Source organism: Carcharodon carcharias, chromosome 14 (genome assembly GCF_017639515.1).
Source record: "Carcharodon carcharias isolate sCarCar2 chromosome 14, sCarCar2.pri, whole genome shotgun sequence".
Lineage (NCBI taxonomy): Eukaryota > Metazoa > Chordata > Chondrichthyes > Lamniformes > Lamnidae > Carcharodon > Carcharodon carcharias.
This window is the reverse complement of record NC_054480.1, coordinates 54113898-54128096: the sequence shown is the minus strand read 5'-3', so window position 1 is coordinate 54128096 and position 14199 is coordinate 54113898.

Genomic DNA, 14199 nt, shown 5'->3' with positions numbered 1-14199 from the left:
GATAGGAAAATCCACTAATATGCCTCAGAAGAGTATCATGTAAATGTTTAGAAAGCAGAGACCGCAAATGAGGGCTTCTCATGCTTTGATTTAGTACTTATTTATTGCATCTTTTAATCAGTATATGAAAGAAATAAATGAGTAAATGTAAACTATTAAATAGCAAAACAACATTGGAAATTGAGAGAAAATGCCAGCCATATATTTATGCACTGACTTCCAAAAAAATGAAGTTTTCTTGCATTTCCACCAAGTAATTATTTTTTAAATAAAATTGAAAAACTATTTCCTGGCATTGAATAGAATTGTCCAAGGTTATAGTCTTGTACTGAATGGAAATTGTTTGTCACTATTGTAACTTTTTTTATTGGTTGAAACCTATTCATTACCTGAAATTTAACTGGTGTATAATTTGTGACACACTGCCTTTTGTTTTAGTACAGTCATTCCTGTACTGTCTGTATTGAATTTTTAAGTTGAAACTGCTTGTAGTGTTGATCCACTGAGACACAAGCCCCAAAAAAAGGCTCATTTTTGTCAGACTGGGTTCTCCAATGATAATGACCTACAATACAGAAAAAAGTGGATATGTATAAAGAAAAACAAACTGATGCACTTATTAAAGAGAACTATTTATATGATTAAAAAATATATATTTAGATTTTTTCCAAGCACAACTCTGAACAAAAAGTGCTCTTTTTATGCTTTATGAAAATGAACTGTTTCTGATCTTTCTACATCAGGCTAAATAAACTCTGTAAGGACATTTGAAGAAACCGCTTTCTTGTGTGTTTTTTGAGTACTGTTCAATGCTTATTTTTCTATATGATTTACAGTGACAACTCACACTTCCTTGCATACTTTCCTTCTGTCTCCTTCAGCAATCGGGTCAGGGTAGTTTGGGATTTAGAAACCTTCCTAGTGCTTATTAATGTCAGTCCATGATAGATGGTGTTCTATAGGATTGGACTGGTCCAATACAGTTCTGTTACAGATAACCCATCTGCCACCTCCCACTTTTTCACAAGCTGATTACCTCATGAATATTATAGTCACACTTTTGTAGGTAGGGCCATATTGTAAATCAGGCTTTGTATAATGACTACTCCAGGTAGAATTATATCGTAGCTACAATCTGGCAAGACAATTATTGCATGGATGAATCTCATTCTGGAATTTGCAGTGGACATAATCTGTTTGCAGAGAGCCTTGTATTTTGAATTCAAACTGCCACGTTCCAAGCATTGGGTGAACAATCAGTAGAAGTCAAAAACAACAACTTAAATTTATATAGCATCTTTAACAAAATATTCCAAAACACTTCAGTTATTATACCAGGGGAGAATTGAGGCCAAGCCAAAGAGGTGACTTTAGTGCAGGTGATCAAATATTTGGTCAAAGAACTATGTTTCAAGTCCAGTCTCAAAGGCTGATAGAGAAGTGGAGAAACTGAGAGGTTTAGGGATCTTATGGCTAGATGACTAATGGCACAGTCAACAATAAGTGGTGGTGGGGGGTGGGGTGGGGGAGAAATGGGGGCTGTGCAAGGGGCCATGGGTGGGATTATCCGCATCCGCCTGTCGCCGGGATCTTCCGATTCCACCACAGGTCAATGGACTTCTGGTAGGGGCATCGCCAGGCGGGTCCCGCCCGTGACAGGGCCGGAAAATCCCAGCCCATATTTGGAGAAATGTTTAGCTCTCAAGAGTTGGAGGGGTAGTGGTTACAGAGTTGAGGAGGGACAATGCCACAAAAGGGACTTGAACATATGGATGAGGATGTTAATAGTGAAGCATTGGTGGGCCAGGAGCCAGTGTAGGTCAAAAGCACAGAAGTGATGGATGAATGAGACTATGATTGTTAGCATCTAGACAGCAGCATTTTGCATGGGACCAGGGTGGGAAGGTGGATGATGAGAGGCCAGTCAGAAGAGCATTAGAATAGTCAAATCTGGAGATAAAACGTGAGTGACAGTTTCAGCAGAAGATGAGTTGAGGCAAGGGTGGAGACAGGTGATATTACTAAGATAATAAATTGCCTTTACTAGGACTGTAACTGAGGTATGGTTCCCTAGCTACCAAATGGCTGGTTTCATATCTGAGCCTGCATATAATTAACATTTACTGTATTAAAGGCACTATATAAATACAAGGTGCTGTTGTTGGATCAGTTTATTACTTCCATAGGACAGGTATCATTTTCACCAAAAAAGAAATCCAAACCAAGTGATTATAATTGGCAGAGGTTGATCAAGTTTTAAGGTGCATTGAATCTTCACCCAATATGACCAACCTCACCCGATCACCCCTCATGTAAAAGAAATAACGCTTGTCTTTACCTCCAACAAAAATTCTGTTGAACTCTGTGGTTTTCACATTTCTTACACTGACCCTTTAAGATGATTTATATTGGGTAAGGAAGATGGATTAACACTTTAAGGACTGTGGTGACATTCTAATGAGAATCTCATCTGTGAACATAGTATTCCTGTAAGGAGAAACTTCCTGATTTATTGTGGGAAGAAACCAGTACCACTACAAATGACACTCTTGCTAAAATCCCATGAGAAGAGTTGAAGAGTTTCTGATGCTATTATACTCACTCCTTTGGCTACACTTATACATATTTCCTCAACTGTCACATAGTTAAAAATTATGCATGGAAACTGTGATTATTGTTATTTTTAAAAGTAATGGTGAATCACCTCCACATAAAAATTTAAACTTGGGTTATTATTTCTGGTGATGATGCCCCTTAAAGTGGAATTAGATGAATTTGTTGTGAAAGCTACTTTTACTGACATATAAATAGTGAGTGACCAGTATATAATGTTACCATCTTGCACCCTGGATTCATCAAATACTCCCCTGGTTAAAGCTCTAGATTCCTTGACCTATCAATATGCATTGAACATAACCTCAGACAACCTGTATCACAACAATAAAAGAGTTTCATTTCCCACATTAATCATTCCTGTGGCCTCTTTGAGCAGAGCTTCTGTTCATGAGTAACTAGTCATGTGTAGTTTTGTGTCGTGATCTTAAACTGACTAAAAATCTGGATTTAAAATACTTAAACTCATCCTCCAAAAATTGCTCCATATTTTTCTTTAGTTTTTTTTGAGGATGTGGGCTGCGGATTGTACTTGTTTAAAAATACACATTCCTTTCTGTGCCATTTGCTCTGAAATCATTCAGGGTTTTACTCTAAAGGTTAATTGTGAAGCTCATGCTGTTACCGCCCCTCAGTTCCAGCTCTTTAATTTGTAGGAATCAAGAGCCAGTAACCTCAGTACACAAACTGCATGCTTACTAACCCCGTAAATATCTTCAGAACAAATTATGCCAGAATTAACTTTTTAAAGTTCATTCCTTCCCCTTTGGTCCATCTTTTAAATGTGCAATAAGCGTAGAGCAGAGCCACTTTAAAACAATGAAAACTCCAAGGACCTGTTGATTTATGCTCATCCACGTTTGTGCAATAACATGCATTTATGTACACATATATTTATCGTCTTCCGGTCTTCACATGGGGCCAGATTTTGATTGAGCTGGTGTTCACTTATGCTTGGTTAGCCAATAAACAATTTTTAAAGAAACATCTTCATTCATAAATGTATAAAAATGTTTATGTATTATAAAACAATTGATTTACTGCTGTCACTAACTTTAGCAATATAAAATAAGTCAATGGAAGGGCCTAACTTAACCAAAGCGAATACATCTTGAGTTTCCTTCATAGATTTACTTCATAGCTATGTCACCGAAATAATACACCAATATCAGTTTTTTCTGTGCTGCACATACTTTGTAGTTTATGTACATACATACAAATGCTACCCTTGATAATTCAGCCATTTTTGCACTAAAAATTTTCAATTTACCCATTATTTATACTAAACAAATACCACAATATAGCAAAATAGGAACTCAGTGTTGACAATCAGGTCATTTGAATTAAGCAACTTTTAATTCAAAGGAAGCATTTTTGTCACCTTTGCTGGTGTTATTCAAGGGTGGGTAATGTTTACCAAGAATTTTATGATATTTAGTCATTGGTGTTGTCTTTATAAGGACATTAGAAAAATGGGATAAGAGAAAGGCATTCAACTTATCTAGCCACTTCATACGGACATGCACGTGAACATACAAATTCAGAGGAGTAGGAGTTGGTCATTCGGCCCCTTGAGTCTGCTCTGATAAGTTCATGGCTGATCTGATTGTGGCCTCAACTCTGCTTTCCTGTCTATCCCCTTTGACTCACTTGTTGATCAAGAATTTATCTAACTCAGCTTTTAAAATATTCAATGATCCTATACGAAACAATAATGATGAGAAATGTAGGTGGCAGGATAACATGCAGCCTAACATGATCCCACTCTCAGCTACCTATTTCCATGAAGAGAAAGTTTTGCATTGATAAAACTAATCCTTAAAAAGGCAACCAACAACATTCCAGATTATTTCTATATTCCCACGTCACTATGATTCAACTCTCACCTCTGCACTCCAGAGACACTTTTCTGTCACCTCAGTAATCTTTGCTTAACATTCTTTTTTTTAAAGCATTTGTTCCATGGAATGTGGGCATCGCTGACAAGACCAGCATATATTGCCCATCCCTAATTGCCCTTGTTCAGAGCATTTTAAGACCCAACCATGCAACGTGGATCTGGAGTCACATGTAGACCAGACCAGGACAGCAGAAAGAACATTAGTGAACCAAATGGGTTTTTACAACAATCGGCAACAGTGTTATGGTCATCTTTCAATTTCAGATTTTTATTGAAGTCAAATTTCACCAAATGCCATGGTGGGATTCAAACCCGGGCCCCCAGACCATTACCTTGGGTCTCTGGAATATCAGCCCAGTGATAATACCACTAGGCTACCGCCTCTCCTCATCCTAGCATCCATCACCCAGAATGTGCCTGGCTGCTATTTCTAGGTCAATATACCTTAACTTTATCCTTGAAAAAATGTCCTTACTTAAAAATTGTCCTATCGCCTTTAGGTGCTTGTTTCGAATCCAGCTAGAAAGATGAAATGGCAGCCTTCTATCTCTGATAGCTGATGTCAAGCCAATGATGTTTCAAATATTTAATTAGTTTAGCTGCTTAAACACACATGCATGTGATCTGGTTAATGAAAAGCAACATACAAGATAAAGTGAATATCTCCAAACAGCATCACATGAGTATTCACAATATTGTAACACTAATAGCATTTACAAAGTAGAACAGGCTTCCAGAGGGATTGGGTAGCAAATTATCTCAAGACCTGGATTCTAATCAAGCACATGTTTTTAGGCTACAACATCCACTTTTTGAAGGCTGTAAAGGGTCAAACAAAATCAGCTCAGCCAGTTTCAATTTCATTCTAGTGAGATTAAGACTGCACCACAGAACTGCTGGTAAGTATACTCGAATTCATCATTCCACTCAAAGTAGTCACCAAGGTGGTCAGTATTTGAAATGGAAACATTAACACTCTGCAATAGGAGCTAGGAACATAAGATTATAGGAGGAGTAGGCCATTCAGCCCATCGAGCCTGCCCCGCCATTTAATATGATCATGGCCGATCATCCACTTCAAGGCCTTTTTCCCACACTATCCCCATATCCCTATATGTCATTGATATTTATAAATCTGTCAATCTCTGCTTTAAACATACTCAATGACTGAGCTTCCACAGCCCTCTGGGGTAGAGAGTTCCAAATAATCACAATCCTGAGTAAAAAAAACTCTCCTCATCTCAGTCTTAAGTGGCTTCCCCCTTAGTTTGAAATTGTGTCCCCCGGTTCTAGACTCTCCAACCAGGAGAAACATCTTACCTGCATCTACCCTGTCTACCCCTTTAAGTATTTTGTAGGTTTCAATAAGTTCACCACTCATTCTTCAAAACTCTAGGGAATACAGGCCCAGTTTCCCCAATCTCTCTTCATAGGACAGCCCCGCCATCTCAGGAACAAGTCTGGTGAACCTTCGTTGCACTCCCTTCTATGACAATAATATCCTTCCGGAGGTAAGGGAACCAAAACTGCACATACTACTCCAGGTGCAGTCTAACCAAGCTTCTATATAATTGAAGCAAGACTTCACTACTCCTGTACTCAAATCCTTTTGTGATAAAGGTTATCATTTCATTAGCCTTCCTAATTGCTTTCAGTGACTTGTGGACAAGGACACTCAGGGCCCTTTGTATATCTATACTTTCTAATCTCTCACCATTTAAGAAATACTCTGCACATCCATTCCTCCTACTAAGTGGATAAATTCATTTTCCACATCTTATTCCATCTACCATGTTCTTGCCTACTCACTAAGTCTGTCCAAGTCCTCTTGAAGCCACCTTGCATCTTCCTCACAACACACATTCCGACCTAGCTTTGTGTCATCTGCAAACTTGGAAAGATTACATTTGGTTCCCACATTGAAATTATTAATATATATTGTGAACAGTTGGGGCCCCAAGTACTGATCCTTGCGGTACACCACTGGTCACAGCCTGCAAATGCAAGAATGATCCATTTATTTCTACACTCTGTTTTCTGCTTGTTAGCCAATCCTTAATCCATGCCAGTATATTGCCTCCTATCCCATGTGCATTAATTTTGCTAACCAACCTTTATTAAAAGCCATCTGAAAATCCAAATCCACTGACTCCCCTTTATCAATTCTGCTAGTAACACCCTTAAAAAAAACTCCAACAGCTTCGTCAGATATGATTTCCCATATATACCCATGTTGACTATGCCCAATCAGATCATTATTATCCAAGTGTCCATTCATCACACCCTTTATAATAGATTATAGCATTTCCCTACTACTGATCAAGGCTAACAGGGCTGTAGTTCTCTGTTTTCTCTCTTCCTCCCTTCTTAAATAGAAAAGTGACATTTGATAACTTCCAATCTGCAGGAATCATTCTAAAATCTATAGAATTTTGGAAGATGGTCTCCAATGCATCCACTATCTCTATAGCTACCTTTTTCAACACGCTGATGTAGAATCAGGTCCCAGGGACTAATTAACCTTTAGTCCCATTAATTTCTCCAATACAATCTTCATGCAATACTAATTTCCTTCAATCCCTCATTCCCCCTAGTCCCTTTGATCTCTAATTCTGGGAGATTTCTTGTATCTTCCTCAGTGAAGACAGACACAAAGTAATCATTTAGCTTCTCTGCCATTTCCCTATTCCCCATTATAAATTCTCCTGACTCTGCCTGTAATGGATCCACATTTGTCTTAGCCAAACATTTCCTTTTTACAGGCCTATGGAAGCTTTTATAGCCCGTTTTTATGGGGGTTTTTTTTTGCTAGTTTACATTCATATTCTATCCTCCCTTTCTTTATCAGTTTCTTGATCCTCCTTCTGTTGTATCCTAAAATCCTCCCAGTCCCCAGGTTTACTACTATTTCTGGCAAAGTTTTAGGCCTTTTCGTTTAACCTTATACAATCCTTAACTTTGTTAGTCACGTTTGACTGACTTTTCTTTTTTGGGTTTTTGCACCTTGAAGGAATGTATAATTGCTGTAAAGTATGTAATAATTATTTAAAGACTATCCATTGCCTATGTACCGTCATACCTTTTAATGTATTTTCCCAATCCGCCTCAGCCAATTTGCCCCTTATACCTTCAGAATTTCCTTTGTTCAAATTGAACACCCTGGCTTCAGATTGAACTACCTCACTTTTAGAAACATAATGTAAAATTCTATTATATCATTGTCACTCATCCCAAAAGGTTCTTTTACAATAAGATTATTAATTAGCCCTTTCTCATTACACAATACCAGATCAAAACAGCCTGTTCTCTAGTCAGTTCCTTAACATACTGCTCTAGAAAATATCCCTAACACACTCCAGAAGCTCATCCTCCACAGCATTCATTAGGTTTACCCAATCTCATTAGGTTTACCCAGTCTATATGCAGGTTGAAGTAATTACCCATAATTACTCTATTACCCATGCTTCTCTAATCCCCTGATTCATCCCATGCCCCACACTATCACGGCTGTTTGGCAGCCAATAAACAACTCCTACCAATGTTTGCTGTCCTTTGCTGTTCTTTAGCTCCACCCGAAAAGATTCCATGTTTTGTTCTTCCGATCTGAAATCCACCCTTACTAATGTACCGATCCAATCCCTTATCAGTTCCTTTTTGCCTGTCCTTCCCATATCCTTGAATATTCAGTTCCCAGCCTTGGTCACCCTGTAGCCATGTTTCTGCAATGGCAATTAGATTATAAACATTTACCTCTATTTGTGTCTTTAAATCATCTACTTTGTTGTGAACGCTGCGTGCATCCAGGTAGAGTGCCCTTAAAGTTGTCTTTTTGACATTATTCTGCATTCTAAGTTTAGTTGATGCTCGCTTTTGTTTCACCTACCTTCTAATTTCTCTTGCTACTTTTCTATTTCCCAGTGCCAGCTTTACTTCTTTCCAATTTGAGCAACCCCTCAGGTCCCCATCCCACTGACAAACTAGGTTAAACCCTCCCCAACAACACTAGCGAATCTCCCTGCAAGGATATTAGTCCCAGTCCTGTTAGGGTATAACCTGTCCAGCTCGTACAGGCCCCCCTGCCCCAGAACCAGTCCCAATGCTTCAGAAATTTGATGCCCTCCCTCCTACACCAAATCTCCAGCCATGTGTTCAATTGATCAATTCTCCTATTCCTATGCTCACTAGAACATGGTACTAGGAGTAATCCTGAGGTCACTGCCCTTGAGGTCCTGCTTTTTAATTTCCTTCCTAACTCCCTAAAATCATCTTTCAGGGCCTCATCCCTCTTATATGTCTTAGGTACCATTGTGATCCATGACCTCTGGCTGTCCACCCTCTCCCAGAAGGATGTCCTGCAGCCATTCCAATGACATCCTTGACCTTGACAGCAGGGAGGCAACACACTATCCTGGAGTCATGTTTACTGCCACAAAAATGCCTGTCTGATCCCCTGACTAGCAAATTCTCCATCACTATTACTCTTCCACTCTTCTTTCTCCTCTCAGCTGCAGCTGAGCCATGCATGGTGATACAGGCTTGGCTCTGGCTGCACTCCCCTGAAGAACCATTGCCTTCACCAGCTTTCAAAATAGAAAACCGATTAGCAAATATATCTTCAGGAGACTCCTGCACCATCTGCCTGTTCTCCTAGACTGCCTGGCAGTCACCCATTCCCTCTCTGCCTGTACACTCCAAACCTGCACTTTGACCACCTCCCTAAACGTGCTACCCATGTAATTCTCAGCTTTGCAGATGCAGAACTGTGACTCCAGCCACCATAGCGCTCTGAAACCTAGAGCTAAAGCTTCTGCAGCTGGTAACACTTCCTATAGATGTATTCATCTAGGGCACATGGTGCATCCATGACTTCTCACATACTGCAGGATGTGCATTCAACTTGGCTGAGCTGACCTGCCACACTGTAATTTGAAAAACTATTTATTACAATTAGAATATGTAGAATAACTTACCAATCAGCTTATTCTCCTGTAGCAAAGTAAGAGCCAGCTACTGGAGGCTAAAAAATGGTAAAAAAAAGAAAGGAGCACCTCCCTCATCAATCTCCCACTTTACACTCTGTGCAACCAAAGCAGCACTCAGTGCAGACCAGATATTTTGAGGATGGGACTAAAGATATTTGTTGTGACACAGTTAAGACAGCTTTACTTTGCACCAGACCTGTATCATACCCTTGCATTCAATGTTCAATATTGACACAGGATGCAGAAGTAGAAAACATCACAGCACTATATAAGAATCCAACAAGAAAGACAAGCACCATAATGATCATGAAATTCATCAAAGTAATTAAACATGCTAGTTTCCAGTTTTCAGTACAACAGAGACATGCATCCACAGTTGTGAGCAGCTGTGTGAGGACTACCCTCTGGACTCTCTCAGTACTGAAGAATGCTTCAAATGGCCTGTTCATCACCTGAAAGAGCAACCAAAAATTTAAATGTTTGGAACTGTAAAATAAGAACTGTATCTAATGTAAGATTTTGTACCGATTTAGTCACCCCTCAGATTGAGCAGCAACCATTGAAGGTTAAACTGCAGCAAATATGGTAAGAAATTCTTTCCACTTGTGTATTTTAGAGTATTCCATGTACTTTTAAGTGGTTTCCCTGCATGATCTCACATACTGGGGTGCAAACTCAGGAGCGCAATATGCATGGTATGAAATCAGCTGCCACCACCACCCACCCCAACAATATTCAGGTCAATTTACTTTAATAGAATTGAATTTAAAACAGGACATATAAAAGGCGACCACTATGATAATACCCATTTAATGCTACAGCCAGGATTATATTTCTACCCTTTCTTCTCTCCTTAAATAAAAACAAAGTGCTGAAAATAAACAGCAGTTCAGTATGCATCTGTCCAGGAAAGGACAAATTAAAGTTTCATAAATATCCTTTGCTATCTTATTTTCCCTCTCTCATATCAGGGCATAAAGAGGTAAACCACTCCCACGTTCAGCTGTCGTTCTTTTGACTAGAGGAGTTATCTTAGTATAAAGTTCAATGACTTGACCATTCAGATCCAAGGTTAATAGCTGGATGTTTTATTTTTAGTTGATTTTCATTAAATTTCATTAGAAGTATTTAGTTGCTAGCTTTTTTTTCCAATTTACTACTTTATTGTGTTTAGTACGCCAAATGTTTTATATATTTGCTTGTGTACTGGGGAAGAAATAAAGAGGAAATGTTACAGACCACACCAGATGCAGTTTTCATGTGCAGTAAAAAGAGTCACACAGGACTCAATCTGACAAGACATAATCACAGAATTATAGAATCATGTGTAGACTACCAAGTCTATCAATTTTGTATAAAAGGCAGTAAAATTAAGAATTGGAAATAATTCAAAAATTGCATAGTTTTCACTTAAACAGAACTCACAGTAGAAAGTGCCTTACAATATATTGGAAGGAGCGTAAGTCACTTCCTGCCACACTGCAACTGAAGTGATGGATTGGAACAAAATACATTATTATACTGCTATGATAAAGCAATTAACAATTCAGGTGATGCCTTTAGAATGAAAAATTAAACCAAAGCTGTCTGCCTGCTCAGAAGGACATAAGATCCCAAGGCACTATTCAGAAACAAGCAGGGAGTTCTTCTGGTGTCAGTATATGAACAAGGAGGAGAAGGAGTAGGCCATTCAGCCCCTCTAGCCTGCTTCACCATTCACTAAGATCATGGCTGATCTGATAGTAACCTCAAATCTGCATCCTGCCTACCCCTGATAGCCTATCACCACCTTATTTACCACGAATCCATCCAACTCTGCCTTAAAACCTTTTAAAGACTCTGCTTCCCCTGCCTTTTCAGGAAGAGAGCTCCAAAGACTCACGACACTCAGAGAAAAAATTTCACCTCACCTCCGTTTTAAATGGCCAACCCTTTATTTTTAAACAGTGACCCCTAGCTCTAGATTCTCCCACAAAAGGAAACATCCTATCCACATCTACCCTGTCAAGGTCCCTCAGGATCTTATATGTTTCAATCAAGTCACCACTTACTCTTCTAAACCCCAGCAGATACAAGCCCAGCCTGTCCAACCTTTCCTCAAAAGACAACCTGCCCATTCCAGGTGTTAGTCTGGGAAACCTTCTCGGAACTGCTTCCAATGTATTTACATCCTTCCTTAAATAAGGTGACCAATAATCTACACAGTACTCCAGATGTAGTCGCACTAGTGCCCTGCGTAACTGTATACATTATTCAGCCAACAATTCAAAAAAAAAATCATCTATTCGTTTACAATTTGTGGGATCTTGCTGTGTCTATATTGGTGAATGCCCGAATCCCCATAACAAAAATCCTTTTTGACATCCTAGCCAATATTTATCCCTCAACTAGAATTTCAAACAGATTATCTGGCCACTATCATATTGCAGTTTGTGAACACTTGCTATGTGCCATTTGGCTACTGGGTTTCCTACATTATAATAATGCCCACAATACAACGTTGCTTAGTTGTCTGTAAAGCACTTTGGAACTCTTGGAAGTCATGAAAGGTGCTATATAAATGTGAATATTTCATTCCTTTTTCATATGGGAAAAACATTCCTTAATTTCTTAAGAGGTTCTCACGTGACAATTAATGAAAGCATTTTACAATGCAAGTTATAGTCAATGAAATTTAATCTCATAGGACACATGCAGCTGGGACATCAGTCTGATAGTACAATGACAAAAGTAAAAACAACAAAATGGAGCTCATTGCTCCTGCACATGCCTCTAGAGATGGACAAAGGTGACAACAGTATTTAATTTGATAAGTTTCCTTTTATTTTCTATTAGTTCTGCCCCTCTACAAAGGGAGAATTTTGTTCAGTTTCTTTTTTGATGACACTATGACAGCCCTGTGCCTCCCTCTTTCTTAATATAAGAAAAGGCATACTTTTACAGAGCAGGATAGGCAGATGGCATGCGAGTTCCAAAGCCAAAGGGAACTCAAGTATTAACTTATGCAGGATCGTTGGATAAGGATGGATTATTAGCACAAGGGGATAATTGTGAGATGTTAGACTGGTACTTTCAATAACTAAACCATAAATCAGCTTATTCTGGCTGCCAGAATTCTCTAGGCCCCTGTTTGCAGGAAAAGTACAATTTTGAGCAGGAATGGTCATGAGCTTTCAGAACCATAATTTTCTAATCCAGGAGGATTTGGGGAAAATTCTGGCTGCCTTATGCTCATTTTTAATGATCACTTTTGGGATCAGATTGAGCAGCAGAAATAAGATCCATGAACTTTTTATCTCAAGAGTAAATGGATTGTGAACACATGGAGTTTATCTGCTCTGTGCTTTAATGTTCCGGGTGCAGATTGGCCTTAGCAATCACCCTACGTACCCACTGGAACCCTACCAATCGCCACAGATGATGAACGTGGTCAACTTCGCCTCAAAGGACAAAGAAGAACTTTAATGTTGTGAAATAAAATTCAGAAGTTGAGCTAAAATAGCTGGGGAAAAGATGCACTCCATACAAGGTGTCAAATTTAATGGGCATATGTTCTCTGTTTTATGTTTAATGTTCTACGAACAGCATGTTTGCTTTCACAGAGGAAGGAGAGAAATATAACTCAGAAATCCAGTTGTAAAAGCTTTGGAGCAAACTTGCTATGCTATTTTCCTATTCTCAGAGGATTCAGTGATATCAAGGTTGAGGTAGGGCACCAGATTGACATTAAAACCCCAGAATAAAAATAGCCCACATATAAATTTATACACATATCTCAGCTGTGTTCTATGTTTTCTTTTCCTTCTTGTTCTTTAGGCTTTCACCTCACCATGTGGATCAGAGTTAGGGGCTTCAGCTGTGGCAGTCAAGGTCTATATGCCTCAGTGTCCTGGGCCATTAGTGGTGCCATTGGTCTTTGCATAAATGGTTTTTGGGGAGGCACAAATTTAATGGTTTGAGCTACAAATAATCTGGTCCACCATCTTTTTGGAAACTAAAGTACACCCCAAATATCTTAAAGAGGCCCAAAGCAACAGACAAACCTTCTCTGCAATCATAGTTATATAGACATTTGGAGAATATGCATTAGCAACGTATGGCATCAGTGTAGAGAGGTCAAGTTTAATTACATCTGTAAATTGATCCCCCACTTGGACAGAGCACTGATACATAGTTATAGCTTGAAATAACTATGGCAGCGGGGACTGGTACAGAGACCCACAGAATATACTGGTTCCTGAGGTATTGGCATTTAATGCCATCCAAAGATAGTATTTTTCTTTGGTTTAGCCTTTGAAGAACATTGACTTGTCCTGGATGTTGTATCAGCAGTTGCCACCCTTATGAATACTTTGGATTTGACAATGATATTGAGCTGTCATTGTTTGATCCCTTCTCAGCTTGTGCACAGGACATTACTACTTTATCTTTACTACTTTATCTTTTCTCCTTTTCTTAAGTCCACGTTTAATATTCACCTCCAGGTACCTCTCCAAGTCACACACCATTCCAACATGGGCACATATCAGTGTTCCTTTGTCCTGGCTGGGTTAAAACCCTACCTAACAGTACTGCGGGTATACCTTTGCAACCACCTTTTCGGGGAAACTAGGAATGAGCAACAAATGCTGACGTTGCTAGCAATTATCATATTTCAAGAATAAATATTTTTTAAAACCATTTAAATTTACAGGTAATGTATTT